The 16,646-nt window shown below is 46.6% G+C and overlaps 6 pseudogenes; all 6 read left to right on the top strand.

The window, feature by feature from the left end:
* The first annotated feature begins 14,420 nt into the window (after positions 1-14,420).
* On the top strand, positions 14,421-14,539 carry LOC149716617 (5S ribosomal RNA; annotated as a pseudogene).
* Positions 14,540-14,676: 137 nt separating this feature from the next.
* Positions 14,677-14,794, top strand: LOC149716616 (5S ribosomal RNA; annotated as a pseudogene).
* Positions 14,795-15,392: 598 nt separating this feature from the next.
* On the top strand, positions 15,393-15,511 carry LOC149716615 (5S ribosomal RNA; annotated as a pseudogene).
* A 361-nt stretch (positions 15,512-15,872) lies between these two features.
* Positions 15,873-15,991, top strand: LOC149716614 (5S ribosomal RNA; annotated as a pseudogene).
* Positions 15,992-16,128: 137 nt separating this feature from the next.
* Positions 16,129-16,231, top strand: LOC149716613 (5S ribosomal RNA; annotated as a pseudogene).
* A 122-nt stretch (positions 16,232-16,353) lies between these two features.
* Positions 16,354-16,472, top strand: LOC149716612 (5S ribosomal RNA; annotated as a pseudogene).
* Positions 16,473-16,646: the final 174 nt, after the last annotated feature.

Raw genomic sequence — 16,646 nt, 5'->3', positions numbered from 1 at the left:
TTCGAGCCCATCCGGGAGCGGTGTTGTGAGGTCTCAGATGTGACGTAAAAAGTCAAGGTTTTCCACAATACCTGACAACCATTTAATTTCTGAGCTTCCGTGGCTCAATGGTTAGCGCGTTCGGCTGTTAACCAATAGGTTGGTGGTTCGAGCCCACCCGGGAGCGGTGTTGTGGGATCTGAAATGTAACGTAGAAAGCCAAAGTTTTTGCACAATAAATGACGACCATTTAATTTTTGGGCTTCCGTGGCGCAATGGTTAGCGCGTTCGGCTGTTAACCAATAGGTTGGTGGTTCGACCCCATCCGGGAGCGGTGTTGTGAGGTCTCAGATGTGACGTAAAAAGTCAAGGTTTTTACATAATACCTGACGAGCATTTAACTTTTGGGCTTCCGTGGCGCAATGGTTAGCGCGTTCAGCTGCTATTCAAAAGACTGGTGGTTTGAGCTCTCCCGGGAGCGGTGTTGTGACGTCTCAAATGTAACATAAAATGTCAGAGTTTTTCCACAATACCTGTCGAACATTGAATTTTTGGGCTTCCGTGGCGCAATGGTTAGCGCGTTCAGCTGTTAATCGAAAGGTTGGTGGTTCGAGCCCACCCGGGAGAGGTGTTGTGGGTGTCTCAAATGTAACGTAGAAAGCCAAAGTTTTTCCACAACACCTGACAACCATTTAATTTCTGAGCTTCCGTGGCTCAATGGTTAGCGCGTTCGGCTGTTAACCAATAGGTTGGTGGTTCGAGTCCATCCGGGAGCGGTGTTGTGAGGTCTCAGATGTGACGTAAAAAGTCAAGGTTTTTACACAATACCTGACGAGCATTTAACTTTTGGGCTTCCGTGGCGCAATGGTTAGCGCGTTCGGCTGTTAACCAATAGGTTGGTTGTTCGAGCCCATCCGGGAGCGGTGTTGTGAGGTCTCAGATGTGACGTAAAAAGTCAAGGTTTTTACACAATACCTGTCGAGCATTTAACTTTTGGGCTTCCGTGGCGCAATGGTTAGCGCGTTCGGCTGTTAACCAATAGGTTGGTGGTTCGAGCCCATCCGGGAGCGGTGTTGTGAGGTCTCAGATGTGACGTAAAAAGTCAAGTTTTTTGCACAATACCTGACGAGCATTTAGGTTTTGGGCTTCCGTTTCGCAATGGTTAGCGCGTTCGGCTGTTATGCAATAGGTTGGTGGTTCGAGCCCATCCGGGAGCGGTGTTGTGAGGTCTCAGATGTGACGTAAAAAGTCAAGGTTTTTACACAATACCTGACGAGCATTTAAATTTTGGGCTTCCTTGGCGCAATGGTTAGCGCGTTCGGCTGTTAACCAATAGGTTGGTGGTTCGAGCCCACCCGGGAGCGGTGTTGTGTGATCTCAAATGTAACGTAGAAAGCCAAAATTTTTCCACAATACCTGACGACCATTTAATTTTTGGGCTTCCGTGGCGCAATGGTTAGCACGTTCGGCTGTTAACCAATAGGTTGGTGGTTCGAGCCCATCCGGGAGCGGTGTTGTGAGGTCTCAAATGTGACGTAAAAAGTCAAGGTTTTCCACAATACCTGACAACCATTTAATTTCTGAGCTTCCGTGGCTCAATGGTTAGCGCGTTCGGCTGTTAACCAATAGGTTGGTGGTTCGAGCCCACCCGGGAGCGGTGTTGTGGGATCTGAAATGTAACGTAGAAAGCCAAAGTTTTTGCACAATAAATGACGACCATTTAATTTTTGGGCTTCCGTGGCGCAATGGTTAGCGCGTTCGGCTGTTAACCAATAGGTTGGTGGTTCGACCCCATCCGGGAGCGGTGTTGTGAGGTCTCAGATGTGACGTAAAAAGTCAAGGTTTTTACATAATACCTGACGAGCATTTAATTTTTGGGCTTCCGTGGCGCAATGATTAGCGCGTTCAGCTGTTAATCGAAAGGTTGGTGGTTCGAGCCCACCCGGGAGCGGTGTTGTGGGATCTGAAATGTAACGTAGAAAGCCAAAGTTTTTGCACAATAAATGACGACCATTTAATTTTTGGGCTTCCGTGGCGCAATGGTTAGCGCGTTCGGCTGTTAACCAATAGGTTGGTGGTTCGACCCCATCCGGGAGCGGTGTTGTGAGGTCTCAGATGTGACGTAAAAAGTCAAGGTTTTTACATAATACCTGACGAGCATTTAACTTTTGGGCTTCCGTGGCGCAATGGTTAGCGCGTTCAGCTGCTATTCAAAAGACTGGTGGTTTGAGCTCTCCCGGGAGCGGTGTTGTGACGTCTCAAATGTAACATAAAATGTCAGAGTTTTTCCACAATACCTGTCGAACATTGAATTTTTGGGCTTCCGTGGCGCAATGGTTAGCGCGTTCAGCTGTTAATCGAGAGGTTGGTGGTACGAGCCCACCCGGGAGAGGTGTTGTGGGGTCTCAGATGTAGCGTAAAAAGTCAAAACTTATCCACAATACGTGACAATCATTTAATTTCTGAGCTTCCGTGGATCAATGGTTAGCGCGTTCGGCTGTTAACCAATAGGTTGGTGGTTCGAGCTCATCCGGGAGCGGTGTTGTGAGGTCTCAGATGTGACGTAGAAAGCCAAAGTTTTTCCAAAATACCTGACGACCATTTAATTTTTGGGCTTCCGTGGCTCAATGGTTAGCGCGTTCGGCTGTTAACAAATTGGTTAGTGGTTCGAGCCCACCCGGGAGCGGCGTTGTGGGATCTCAAACGTAACGTAGAAAGCCAAAGTTTTTCCACAATACGTGACGACCATTTAATTTCTGAGCTTCCGTGGCTCAATGGTTAGCGCGTTCGGCTGTTAACAAATAGGTTGGTGGTTCGAGCCCATCCGGGAGCGGTGTTGTGAGGTCTCAGATGTGACGTAAAAAGTCAAGGTTTTTCCACAATACCTGACGAACATTTAATTTTTGGGCTTCCATGGCGCAATGGTTAGCGCGTTCGGCTGTTAACCGAAAGGTTGGTGGTTCGAGCCCACCCGGGAGAGGTGTTGTGGGGTCTCCGATGTAGCGTTAAAAGTCAAAACGTTTCCACAATACGTGACAACCATTTAATTTCTGAGCCTCCGTGGCTCAATGGTTAGCGCGTTCGGCTGTTAACCAATAGGTTAGTGGTTCGAGCCCACCCGGGAGCGGCGTTGTGGGATCTCAAATGTAACGTAGAAAGCCAAAGTTTTTCCACAATACCTGACGATCATTTAATTTTTGGGCTTCCGTGGCGCAATGGTTAGGGCGTTCGGCTGTTAACCAATAGGTTGGTGGTTCGAGCCCACCCGGGCGCGGTGTTGTGGGATCTCAAACGTAACGTAGAAAGCCAATGTTTTTCCACAATACCTGACGACCATTTAATTTTTGGGCTTCCGTGGCGCAATGATTAGCGCGTTCAGCTGTTAATCGAAAGGTTGAAGGTTCGATTCCACCCGAGAGAGGTGTTGTGGGGTCTCAGATGTAGCGTAAAAAGTCAAAACCTTTCCGCAATACGTGAAAACCATTTAATTTCTGAGCTTCCGTGGCTCAATGGTTAGCGCGTTCGGCTGTTAACCAATAGGTTGGTGGTTCGAGCCCATCCGGGAGCGGTGTTGTGACGTCTCAGATGTGACGTAAAAAGTCCAGGTTTTTCCCCAAACCCGGACGACCATTTAATTTTGGGGCTTCCGTGGCGCAATCGTTAGCGCGTTCGGCTGTTAACAGAAAGGTTGGTGGTTCGAGCACACCCGGGAGCGGTGCTATGAGGTCTCAGATGTTACGTAAAAAGTCCAGGTTTTTCCACAATACCGGACGACCATTTAATTTTTGGGCTTCCGTGGCGCAATGGTTAGCGCGTTCAGCTGCTATTCAAAAGACTGGTGGTTTGAGCCCTTCCGGGAGCGGTGTTGTGACGTCTCAGATGTAACATAAAATGTCAGAGTTTTTCCACAATAACTGACGAATATTGAACTTTCGGGCTTCCGTGGCGCAATGGTTAGCGCGTTCGGCTGTTAACCAATAGGTTGGTGGTTCGAGCCCATCCGGGAGCGGTGTTGTGAGGTCTCAGAAGTGACGTAAAAAGTCAAGGTTTTTACACAATACCTGACGAGCATTTAATTTTTGGGCTTCCGTGGCGCAATGGTTAGCGCGTTCAGCAGTTAACAAATAGGTTAGTGGTTCGAGCCCACCCGGGAGCGGCATTGTGGGATCTCAAACGTAACGTAGAAAGCCAAAGTTTTTCCACAATACCTGTCGAACATTGAATTTTTGGGCTTCCGTGGCGCAATGGTTAGCGCGTTCAGCTGTTAATCGAGAGGTTGGTGGTACGAGCCCACCCGGGAGAGGTGTTGTGGGGTCTCAGATGTAGCGTAAAAAGTCAAAACTTATCCACAATACGTGACAATCATTTAATTTCTGAGCTTCCGTGGATCAATGGTTAGCGCGTTCGGCTGTTAACCAATAGGTTGGTGGTTCGAGCTCATCCGGGAGCGGTGTTGTGAGGTCTCAGATGTGACGTAGAAAGCCAAAGTTTTTCCAAAATACCTGACGACCATTTAATTTTTGGGCTTCCGTGGCTCAATGGTTAGCGCGTTCGGCTGTTAACAAATTGGTTAGTGGTTCGAGCCCACCCGGGAGCGGCGTTGTGGGATCTCAAACGTAACGTAGAAAGCCAAAGTTTTTCCACAATACGTGACGACCATTTAATTTCTGAGCTTCCGTGGCTCAATGGTTAGCGCGTTCGGCTGTTAACAAATAGGTTGGTGGTTCGAGCCCATCCGGGAGCGGTGTTGTGAGGTCTCAGATGTGACGTAAAAAGTCAAGGTTTTTCCACAATACCTGACGAACATTTAATTTTTGGGCTTCCATGGCGCAATGGTTAGCGCGTTCGGCTGTTAACCGAAAGGTTGGTGGTTCGAGCCCACCCGGGAGAGGTGTTGTGGGGTCTCCGATGTAGCGTTAAAAGTCAAAACGTTTCCACAATACGTGACAACCATTTAATTTCTGAGCCTCCGTGGCTCAATGGTTAGCGCGTTCGGCTGTTAACCAATAGGTTAGTGGTTCGAGCCCACCCGGGAGCGGCGTTGTGGGATCTCAAATGTAACGTAGAAAGCCAAAGTTTTTCCACAATACCTGACGATCATTTAATTTTTGGGCTTCCGTGGCGCAATGGTTAGGGCGTTCGGCTGTTAACCAATAGGTTGGTGGTTCGAGCCCACCCGGGCGCGGTGTTGTGGGATCTCAAACGTAACGTAGAAAGCCAATGTTTTTCCACAATACCTGACGACCATTTAATTTTTGGGCTTCCGTGGCGCAATGATTAGCGCGTTCAGCTGTTAATCGAAAGGTTGAAGGTTCGATTCCACCCGAGAGAGGTGTTGTGGGGTCTCAGATGTAGCGTAAAAAGTCAAAACCTTTCCGCAATACGTGAAAACCATTTAATTTCTGAGCTTCCGTGGCTCAATGGTTAGCGCGTTCGGCTGTTAACCAATAGGTTGGTGGTTCGAGCCCATCCGGGAGCGGTGTTGTGACGTCTCAGATGTGACGTAAAAAGTCCAGGTTTTTCCCCAAACCCGGACGACCATTTAATTTTGGGGCTTCCGTGGCGCAATCGTTAGCGCGTTCGGCTGTTAACAGAAAGGTTGGTGGTTCGAGCACACCCGGGAGCGGTGCTATGAGGTCTCAGATGTTACGTAAAAAGTCCAGGTTTTTCCACAATACCGGACGACCATTTAATTTTTGGGCTTCCGTGGCGCAATGGTTAGCGCGTTCAGCTGCTATTCAAAAGACTGGTGGTTTGAGCCCTTCCGGGAGCGGTGTTGTGACGTCTCAGATGTAACATAAAATGTCAGAGTTTTTCCACAATAGCTGACGAATATTGAACTTTCGGGCTTCCGTGGCGCAATGGTTAGCGCGTTCGGCTGTTAACCAATAGGTTGGTGGTTCGAGCCCATCCGGGAGCGGTGTTGTGAGGTCTCAGAAGTGACGTAAAAAGTCAAGGTTTTTACACAATACCTGACGAGCATTTAATTTTTGGGCTTCCGTGGCGCAATGGTTAGCGCGTTCAGCAGTTAACAAATAGGTTAGTGGTTCGAGCCCACCCGGGAGCGGCATTGTGGGATCTCAAACGTAACGTAGAAAGCCAAAGTTTTTCCACAATACCTGACGACCATTTAATTTTTGGGCTTCCGTGGCGCAATGGTTAACGCGTTCGGGTGTTAACAAATAGGTTGGTGGTTCGAGCCCGCCCGGGAGCTGTGTTGTGGGATCTCAAATGTAACGTAGAAAGCCAAAGTTTTTCCACAATACGTGACAACCATTTAATTTCTGAGCTTCCGTGGCTGAATGGTGAGCGTTCAGCTTTTAACCAATAGGGTGGTGGTTCGAGCCCACCCGGGAGCGGTGTTGTGGGATCTCAAATGTAACGTAGAAAGACAAAGTTTTTCCACAATACCTGACGACCATTTATTTTTTGGGCTTCCTTGGCGCCATGGTTAGCGCGTTCGGCTGTTAACCGAAAGGTTGGTGGTTCGAGCCCAACCGAGAGAGGTGTTGTAGGGTCTCAGATGTAACGTAATAAGTCATAACTTATCCACAACACCTGACAACCATTTAATCTCTGAGCTTCCGTGGCTCAATGGTTAGCGCGTTCGGCTGTTAACCAATAGGTTGGTGGTTCGAGCCCACCCGGGAGCGGCGTTGTGGGATCTCAAACGTAACGTAGAAAGCCAAAGTTTTTCCACAATACCTCACGACCATTTAATTTTTGGGCTTCCGTGGCGCAATGGTTAACGCGTTCGGCTGTTAACCAATAGGTTGGTGGTTCGAGCCCACCCGGGAGCGGTGTTGTGGGATCTCAAATGTAACGTAGAAAGCCAAAGTTTTTCCACAATACGTGACGACCATTTAATTTCTGAGCTTCCGTGGCTCAATGGTTAGCGCGTTCAGCTTTTAACCAATAGGGTGGTGGTTCGAGCCCACCCGGGATCGGTGTTGTGGGATCTCAAATGTAACGTAGAAAGACAAAGTTTTTCCACAATACCTGACGACCATTTATTTTTTGGGCTTCCTTGGCGCAATGGTTAGCGCGTTCGGCTGTTAACCGAAAGGTTGGTGGTTCGAGCCCAACCGTGAGAGGTGTTGTAGGGTCTCAGATGTAACGTAATAAGTCATAACTTATCCACAATACCTGACAACAATTTAATCTCTGAGCTTCCGTGGCTCAATGGTTAGCGCGTTCGGCTGTTAACCAATAGGTTGGTGGTTCGAGCCCATCCGGGAGCGGTGATGTGAGGTCTCAGATGTAACGTAAAATGTCAGAGTTTTTCCACAATACCTGACGAACATTTAATTTTTGGGCTTCCGTGGCGCAATGGTTAGCGCGTTCGGCTGTTAACCAATAGGTTGGTTGTTCGAGCCCATCCGGGAGCGGTGTTGTGAGGTCTCAGATGTGACGTAAAAAGTCAAGGTTTTTACACAATACCTGACGAGCATTTAACTTTTGGGCTTCCGTGGCGCAATGGTTAGCGCGTTCGGCTGTTAACCAATAGGTTGGTTGTTCGAGCCCATCCGGGAGCGGTGTTGTGAGGTCTCAGATGTGACGTAAAAAGTCAAGGTTTTTACACAATACCTGACGAGCATTTAATTTTTGGGCTTCCGTGGCTCAATGGTTAGCGCGTTCGGCTCTTAACCTAAAGGTTGGTGATTCGTGCCCATCCGGGAGCGGTGTTGTGGCGTCTCAGATGTAGCGTAAAAAGTCAAAACTTATCTACAATACCTGACAACCATTTAATTTGTGAGCTTCCGTGGCTCAAAGGTTAGCGCGTTCGGCTGTTAACCAATAGGTTGGTGGTTCGAACCCACCCGGGAGCGGTGTTGTGGGATCTCAAATGTAACGTAGAAAGCCAAAGTTTTTCCACAATACCTGACGACCATTTAATTTCTGAGCTTCCGTGGCTCAATGGTTAGCGCGTTCAGCTGTTAATCGAAAGGTTGGTGGTTGTGGGGTCTCAAATGTAACGTAGAAAGCCAAAGTTTTTCCACAATACCTGACAACCATTTAATTTCTGAGCTTCCGTGGCTCAATGGTTAGCGCGTTCGGCTGTTAGCCAATAGGTTGGTGCTTCAAGCATACCCGGGAGCGGTGTTGTGGGATCTCGAATGTAACGTAGAAAGCCAAAGTTTTTCCACAATACCTGACGACCATTTAATTTTTGGGCTTCCGGGGCGCAATGGTTAGCGCGTTCGGCTGTTAACCAATAGTTTGGTAGTTCGAGCCCATCCGGGAGCGGTGTTGTGAGGTCTCAGATGTGACGTAAAAAGTCAAGGTTTTTCCACAATACCTGACGACCATTTAATTTTTGGGCTTCCGTGGCGCAATGATTAGCGCGTTCAGCTGTTAATCGAAAGGTTGAAGGTTCGAGCCCACCCGGGAGAGGTGTTGTGGGGTCTCATATGTAGCGTAGAAAGTCAAAACTTATCCACAATACGTGACAATCATTTAATTTCTGAGCTTCCGTGGCTCAATGGTTAGCGCGTTCGGCTGTTAACCAATAGGTTGGTGGTTCGAGCTCATCCTGGAGCGGTGTTGTGAGGTCTCAGATGTGACGTAAAAAGTCTAGGTTTTTACGCAAAACCTGACGAGCATTTAATTTTTGGGCTTCCGTGGCGCAATGGTTAGCGCGTTCTGCTGTTGACCCATAGGTTGGTTGTTCGAGCCCACCCGGGAGCGGTGTTGTGGGATCTCAAATGTAACGTAGAAAGCCAAAGTTTTTCCACAATACCTGACGACCATTTAATTTCTGAGCTTCCGTGGCTCAATGGTTAGCGCGTTCAGCTGTTAATCGAAAGGTTGGTGGTTGTGGGGTCTCAAATGTAACGTAGAAAGACAAAGTTTTTCCACAATACCTGACAACCATTTAATTTCTGAGCTTCCGTGGCTCAATGATTAGCGCGTTCGGCTGTTAGCCAATAGGTTGGTGCTTCAAGCATACCCGGGAGCGGTGTTGTGGGATCTCGAATGTAACGTAGAAAGCCAAATTTTTCCACAATACCTGACGACCATTTAATTTTTGGGCTTCCGTGGCGCAATGGTTAGCGCGTTCGGCTGTTAACCGAAAGGTTGGTGGTTCAAGCCCATCCGGGAGCGGTGTTGTGACGTCTCAGATGTTACGTAAAAAGTCAAGGTTTTTCCACAATACCTGACGACCATTTAATTTTTGGGCTTCCGTGGCTCAATGGTTAGCGCGTTCGGCTGTTAACCAATAGGTTGGTGGTTCGAGCCCACCCGAGAGAGGTGTTGTGGGGTCTCAGATGTAGCGTAAAAAGTCAAAACTTTTCCACAATACGTGACAACCATTTAATTTCTGAGCTTTCGTGGCTCAAAGGTTAGCGCGTTCGGCTGTTAGCCAATAGGTTGGTGGTTCGAGCCCACCCGGGAGCGGTGTTGTGGGATCTCAAATGTAACGTAGAAAGCCAAAGTTTTTCCACAATACCTGACGACCATTTAATTTTTGGGCTTCCGGGGCGCAATGGTTAGCGCGTTCAGCTGTTATTCAAAAGACTGGTGGTTTGAGCCCTTTCGGGAGCGGTGTTGTGAGGTCTCAGATGTGACGTAAAAAGTCAAGGTTTTTCCACAATACCTGACGACCATTTAATTATTGAGCTTCCGTGGCGCAATGGTTAGCGCGTTCAGCTGCTATTCAAAAGACTGGTGGTTTGAGGTCTCCCGGGAGCGGTGTTGTGACGTCTCAAATGTAACATAAAATGTCAGAGTTTTTCCACAATACCTGTCGAACATTGAATTTTTGGGCTTCCGTGGCGCAATGGTTAGCGCGTTCAGCTGTTAATCGAAAGGTTGGTGGTACGAGCCCACCCGGGAGAGGTGTTGTGGGGTCTCAGATGTAGCGTAAAAAGTCAAAACTTTTCCACAATACGTGACAACCATTTTATTTCTGGGCTTCCGTGGCTCAATGATTAGCGCGTTCGGCTGTTAACCAATAGGTTGGTGGTTCGAGCCCACCCGGGAGCGGTGTTGTGGGATCTCAAATGTAACGTAAAAATTCAAGGTTTTTCCACAATACCTGACGAACATTTAATTTTTGGGCTTCCTTGGGGCAATGGTTAGCGCGTTCGGCTGTTAACCGAAAGGTTGGTGGTTCGTTCCCAACCGGGAGAGGTGTTGTAGGGTATCAGATGTAACGTAATAAGTCATAACTTATCCACAATACCTGACAACCATTTAATTTCCGAGCTTCCGTGGCTCAATGGTTATCGCGTTCGGCTGTTAACCAATAGGTTTGTGGTTCGAGCCCATCCGGGATGCGGTGTTGTGAGGTCTCAGATGTAACGTAAAATGTCAGAGTTTTTCACAATACCTGACGAACATTTAATTTCTGAGCTTCCGGGGCGCAATGGTTAGCGCGTTCGGCTGTTAACCAATAGGTTGGTTGTTCGAGCCCATCCGGGAGCGGTGTTGTGAGGTCTCAGATGTGACGTAAAAAGTCAAGGTTTTTACACAATACCTGACGAGCATTTAACTTTTGGGCTTCCGTGGCGCAATGGTTAGCGCGTTCGGCTGTTAACCAATAGGTTGGTTGTTCGAGCCCATCCGGGAGCGGTGTTGTGAGGTCTCAGATGTGACGTAAAAAGTCAAGGTTTTTACACAATACCTGACGAGCATTTAATTTTTGGGCTTCCGTGGCTCAATGGTTAGCGCGTTCGGCTCTTAACCTAAAGGTTGGTGATTCGTGCCCATCCGGGAGCGGTGTTGTGGCGTCTCAGATGTAGCGTAAAAAGTCAAAACTTATCTACAATACCTGACAACCATTTAATTTGTGAGCTTCCGTGGCTCAAAGGTTAGCGCGTTCGGCTGTTAACCAATAGGTTGGTGGTTCGAACCCACCCGGGAGCGGTGTTGTGGGATCTCAAATGTAACGTAGAAAGCCAAAGTTTTTCCACAATACCTGACGACCATTTAATTTCTGAGCTTCCGTGGCTCAATGGTTAGCGCGTTCAGCTGTTAATCGAAAGGTTGGTGGTTGTGGGGTCTCAAATGTAACGTAGAAAGCCAAAGTTTTTCCACAATACCTGACAACCATTTAATTTCTGAGCTTCCGTGGCTCAATGGTTAGCGCGTTCGGCTGTTAGCCAATAGGTTGGTGCTTCAAGCATACCCGGGAGCGGTGTTGTGGGATCTCGAATGTAACGTAGAAAGCCAAAGTTTTTCCACAATACCTGACGACCATTTAATTTTTGGGCTTCCGGGGCGCAATGGTTAGCGCGTTCGGCTGTTAACCAATAGTTTGGTAGTTCGAGCCCATCCGGGAGCGGTGTTGTGAGGTCTCAGATGTGACGTAAAAAGTCAAGGTTTTTCCACAATACCTGACGACCATTTAATTTTTGGGCTTCCGTGGCGCAATGATTAGCGCGTTCAGCTGTTAATCGAAAGGTTGAAGGTTCGAGCCCACCCGGGAGAGGTGTTGTGGGGTCTCATATGTAGCGTAGAAAGTCAAAACTTATCCACAATACGTGACAATCATTTAATTTCTGAGCTTCCGTGGCTCAATGGTTAGCGCGTTCGGCTGTTAACCAATAGGTTGGTGGTTCGAGCTCATCCTGGAGCGGTGTTGTGAGGTCTCAGATGTGACGTAAAAAGTCTAGGTTTTTACGCAAAACCTGACGAGCATTTAATTTTTGGGCTTCCGTGGCGCAATGGTTAGCGCGTTCTGCTGTTGACCCATAGGTTGGTTGTTCGAGCCCACCCGGGAGCGGTGTTGTGGGATCTCAAATGTAACGTAGAAAGCCAAAGTTTTTCCACAATACCTGACGACCATTTAATTTCTGAGCTTCCGTGGCTCAATGGTTAGCGCGTTCAGCTGTTAATCGAAAGGTTGGTGGTTGTGGGGTCTCAAATGTAACGTAGAAAGACAAAGTTTTTCCACAATACCTGACAACCATTTAATTTCTGAGCTTCCGTGGCTCAATGATTAGCGCGTTCGGCTGTTAGCCAATAGGTTGGTGCTTCAAGCATACCCGGGAGCGGTGTTGTGGGATCTCGAATGTAACGTAGAAAGCCAAATTTTTCCACAATACCTGACGACCATTTAATTTTTGGGCTTCCGTGGCGCAATGGTTAGCGCGTTCGGCTGTTAACCGAAAGGTTGGTGGTTCAAGCCCATCCGGGAGCGGTGTTGTGACGTCTCAGATGTTACGTAAAAAGTCAAGGTTTTTCCACAATACCTGACGACCATTTAATTTTTGGGCTTCCGTGGCTCAATGGTTAGCGCGTTCGGCTGTTAACCAATAGGTTGGTGGTTCGAGCCCACCCGAGAGAGGTGTTGTGGGGTCTCAGATGTAGCGTAAAAAGTCAAAACTTTTCCACAATACGTGACAACCATTTAATTTCTGAGCTTTCGTGGCTCAAAGGTTAGCGCGTTCGGCTGTTAGCCAATAGGTTGGTGGTTCGAGCCCACCCGGGAGCGGTGTTGTGGGATCTCAAATGTAACGTAGAAAGCCAAAGTTTTTCCACAATACCTGACGACCATTTAATTTTTGGGCTTCCGGGGCGCAATGGTTAGCGCGTTCAGCTGTTATTCAAAAGACTGGTGGTTTGAGCCCTTTCGGGAGCGGTGTTGTGAGGTCTCAGATGTGACGTAAAAAGTCAAGGTTTTTCCACAATACCTGACGACCATTTAATTATTGAGCTTCCGTGGCGCAATGGTTAGCGCGTTCAGCTGCTATTCAAAAGACTGGTGGTTTGAGGTCTCCCGGGAGCGGTGTTGTGACGTCTCAAATGTAACATAAAATGTCAGAGTTTTTCCACAATACCTGTCGAACATTGAATTTTTGGGCTTCCGTGGCGCAATGGTTAGCGCGTTCAGCTGTTAATCGAAAGGTTGGTGGTACGAGCCCACCCGGGAGAGGTGTTGTGGGGTCTCAGATGTAGCGTAAAAAGTCAAAACTTTTCCACAATACGTGACAACCATTTTATTTCTGGGCTTCCGTGGCTCAATGATTAGCGCGTTCGGCTGTTAACCAATAGGTTGGTGGTTCGAGCCCACCCGGGAGCGGTGTTGTGGGATCTCAAATGTAACGTAAAAATTCAAGGTTTTTCCACAATACCTGACGAACATTTAATTTTTGGGCTTCCTTGGGGCAATGGTTAGCGCGTTCGGCTGTTAACCGAAAGGTTGGTGGTTCGTTCCCAACCGGGAGAGGTGTTGTAGGGTATCAGATGTAACGTAATAAGTCATAACTTATCCACAATACCTGACAACCATTTAATTTCCGAGCTTCCGTGGCTCAATGGTTATCGCGTTCGGCTGTTAACCAATAGGTTTGTGGTTCGAGCCCATCCGGGATGCGGTGTTGTGAGGTCTCAGATGTAACGTAAAATGTCAGAGTTTTTCACAATACCTGACGAACATTTAATTTCTGAGCTTCCGTGGCTCAATGGTTAGCGCGTTCGGCTGTTAACCAATAGGTTGGTGGTTCGAGCTCATCCGGGAGCGGTGTTGTGAGGTCTCAGATGTGACGTAAAAAGTCTAGGTTTTTACGCAAAACCTGACGAGCATTTAATTTTTGGGCTTCCGTGGCGCAATGGTTAGCGCGTTCTGCTGTTGACCCATAGGTTGGTGGTTCGAGCCCACCCGGGAGCGGTGTTGTGGGATCTCAAATGTAACGTAGAAAGCCAAAGTTTTTCCACAATACCTGACGACCATTTAATTTCTGAGCTTCCGTGGCTCAATGGTTAGCGCGTTCAGCTGTTAATCGAAAGGTTGGTGGTTGTGGGGTCTCAAATGTAACGTAGAAAGCCAAAGTTTTTCCACAATACCTGACAACCATTTAATTTCTGAGCTTCCGTGGCTCAATGGTTAGCGCGTTCGGCTGTTAGCCAATAGGTTGGTGCTTCAAGCATACCCGGGAGCGGTGTTGTGGGATCTCGAATGTAACGTAGAAAGCCAAAGTTTTTCCACAATACCTGACGACCATTTAATTTTTGGGCTTCCGGGGCGCAATGGTTAGCGCGTTCAGCTGTTATTCAAAAGACTGGTGGTTTGAGCCCTTTCGGGAGCGGTGTTGTGAGGTCTCAGATGTGACGTAAAAAGTCAAGGTTTTTCCACAATACCTGACGACCATTTAATTTTTGAGCTTCCGTGGCGCAATGGTTAGCGCGTTCTTCTGTTAATCGAAAGGTTGGTGGTTCGAGCCCACCCGGGAGAGGTGTTGTGGGGTCTCAGATTATTAACTAGGACTCTCGGCAACGGCCATATAACGCTGAAAACACCGGTTCACGTCCGATCACCGAAGTAAAGCAGCGTCGAGCGCATACAGTACTTGGGAATACTGCGTGCCGTTTGCTTTTTCACTTTTGTTTCCTCTTTTAAATTCCACCAGATATGAAAAAAGCAAACATATCTTCTTTTTGTTATTGTTTTATAAAGATGAAGGTTAATTAAATTCAAATTATTAACTAGCACTCTCGGCAACGGCCATATCACGCTGAATACACCGGTTCTCGTCCGATAACCGAAGTTAAGCAGCGTCGAGCGCAGTCAGTACTTGGGAGGGCGACCACTTAGGAACACTGCTTGCCGTTAACTTTTTCACTTTTTTTTCCTCTTTTAAATTCCAATAGATATGAAAAAAGAAAACATATTTTCTTTTTGTTATTGTTTGAAAAAGATGAAGGTTAATTTGTCTCACTTAATTTAAATTCGAATTATTATCTAGCACTCTCGGCAACGGCCATATCACGCTGAGAACACCGGATCTCGTCCGATCGCCGACGTTAGCAGCGTCGAGCGCAGTCAGTACTTGGGAGGGCGACCACTTAGGAACACTGCGTGCCGTTAGCTTTTTCACTTTTTTTTTCTCTTTTAAATTCCAATAGATATGAAAAAAGCAAACATTTTCTTTTTGTTATTGTTTGAAAAAGATGAAGGTTAATTTGTCTCACTTAATTTAAATTCGAATTATTATCTAGCACTCTCGGCAACGGCCATATCACGCTGAGAACACCGGTTCTCGTCCGATCGCCGACGTTAGCAGCGTCGAGCGCAGTCAGTACTTAGGAATACTGCGTGCCGTTTGCTTTTTCACTTTTTTTCCTCTTTTAAATTCCAATAGATATGAAAAAAGCAAACATATTTTCTTTTTGTTATTGTTTGAAAAAGATGAAGGTTAATTTGTCTCACTTAATTTAAATTCGAATTATTATCTAGCACTCTCGGCAACGGCCATATCACGCTGAGAACACCGGTTCTCGTCCGATCGCCGACGTTAGCAGCGTCGAGCGCAGTCAGTACTTGGGAATACTGCGTGCCGTTTGCTTTTTTCACTTTAGTTTCCTCTTTCAAATTCCACCAGATATGAAAAAAGCAAACAAATCTTCTTTTAGTTATTGTTTTATAAAGATGAAAGTTAATTAAATTCAAATTATTAACTAGCACTCTCGGCAACGGCCATATCACGCTGAATACACCGATTCTCGTCCGATAACCGAAGTTAAGCAGCGTCGAGCGCAGTCATTACTTGGGAGGAAGACCACTTAGGAACACTGCGTGCCGTTGGCTTTTTCACTTTTTTTTCCTCTTTTAAATTTTAATAGATATGTAAAAAGCAACTGGTTTTCTTTTTGTTATTGTTTTAAAATGATGAAGGTTAATTTGTCTCACTTAATTTAAATTCGAATTATTAACTAGCACTCTCGGCAACGGCCATATCACGCTGAAAACACCGGATCCCGTCCGATCACCGAAGTTAAGCAGCGTCGAGCGCATACAGTACTTGGGAATACTGCGCGCCGTTTGTTTTTTCACTTTTGTTGCCTTTTTTAAATTCCACCAGATATGAAAAAAGCAAACATATCTTCTTTTTGTTATTGTTTTATAAAGATGAAGGTTAATTAAATTCAAATTATTCACTTGCACTCTCGGCAACGGCCATATCACGCTAAATACACCGGTTCTCGTCCGATAACCGAAGTTAAGCAGCGTCGAGCGCAGTCAGTACTTGGGAGGGCGACCACTTAGGAACACTGCTTGCCGTTAGCTTTTTCACTTTTTTTTCCTCTTTTAAATTCCAATAGATATGAAAAAAGCAAACATATTTTCTTTTTGTTATTGTTTGAAAAAGATGAAGGTTAATTTGTCTCACTTAATTTAAATTCGAATTATTAACTAGCACTCTCGGCAACGGCCATATCACGCTGAAAAGACCGGTTCACGTCCGATCACCGAAGTTAAGCAGCGTCGAGCGCATAGAGTACTTGGGAATACTGCGTGCCGTTGGCTTTTTCACTTTTGTTTCCTCTTTCAAATTCCACCAGATATGAAAAAAGCAAACAAATCTTCTTTTAGTTATTGTTTTATAAAGATGAAAGTTAATTAAATTCAAATTATTAACTAGCACTCTCGGCAACGGCCATATCACGCTGAATACACCGATTCTCGTCCGATAACCGAAGTTAAGCAGCGTCGAGCGCAGTCATTACTTGGGAGGAAGACCACTTAGGAACACTGCGTGCCGTTGGCTTTTTCACTTTTTTTTCCTCTTTTAAATTTTAATAGATATGTAAAAAGCAACTGGTTTTCTTTTTGTTATTGTTTTAAAATGATGAAGGTTAATTTGTCTCACTTAATTTAAATTCGAATTATTAACTAGCACTCTCGGCAACGGCCATATCACGCTGAAAACACCGGATCCCGT

The sequence above is a fragment of the Phalangium opilio genome, unplaced genomic scaffold, assembly GCF_054372755.1.
Source record: "Phalangium opilio isolate 3A_F unplaced genomic scaffold, DU_Popi_V2 ptg000003l_1, whole genome shotgun sequence".
Classification (NCBI taxonomy): Eukaryota; Metazoa; Arthropoda; class Arachnida; order Opiliones; family Phalangiidae; genus Phalangium; species Phalangium opilio.
The sequence above is the reverse complement of the archived record's forward strand: the minus strand, read 5'-3'. Positions and strand labels throughout refer to the sequence as shown.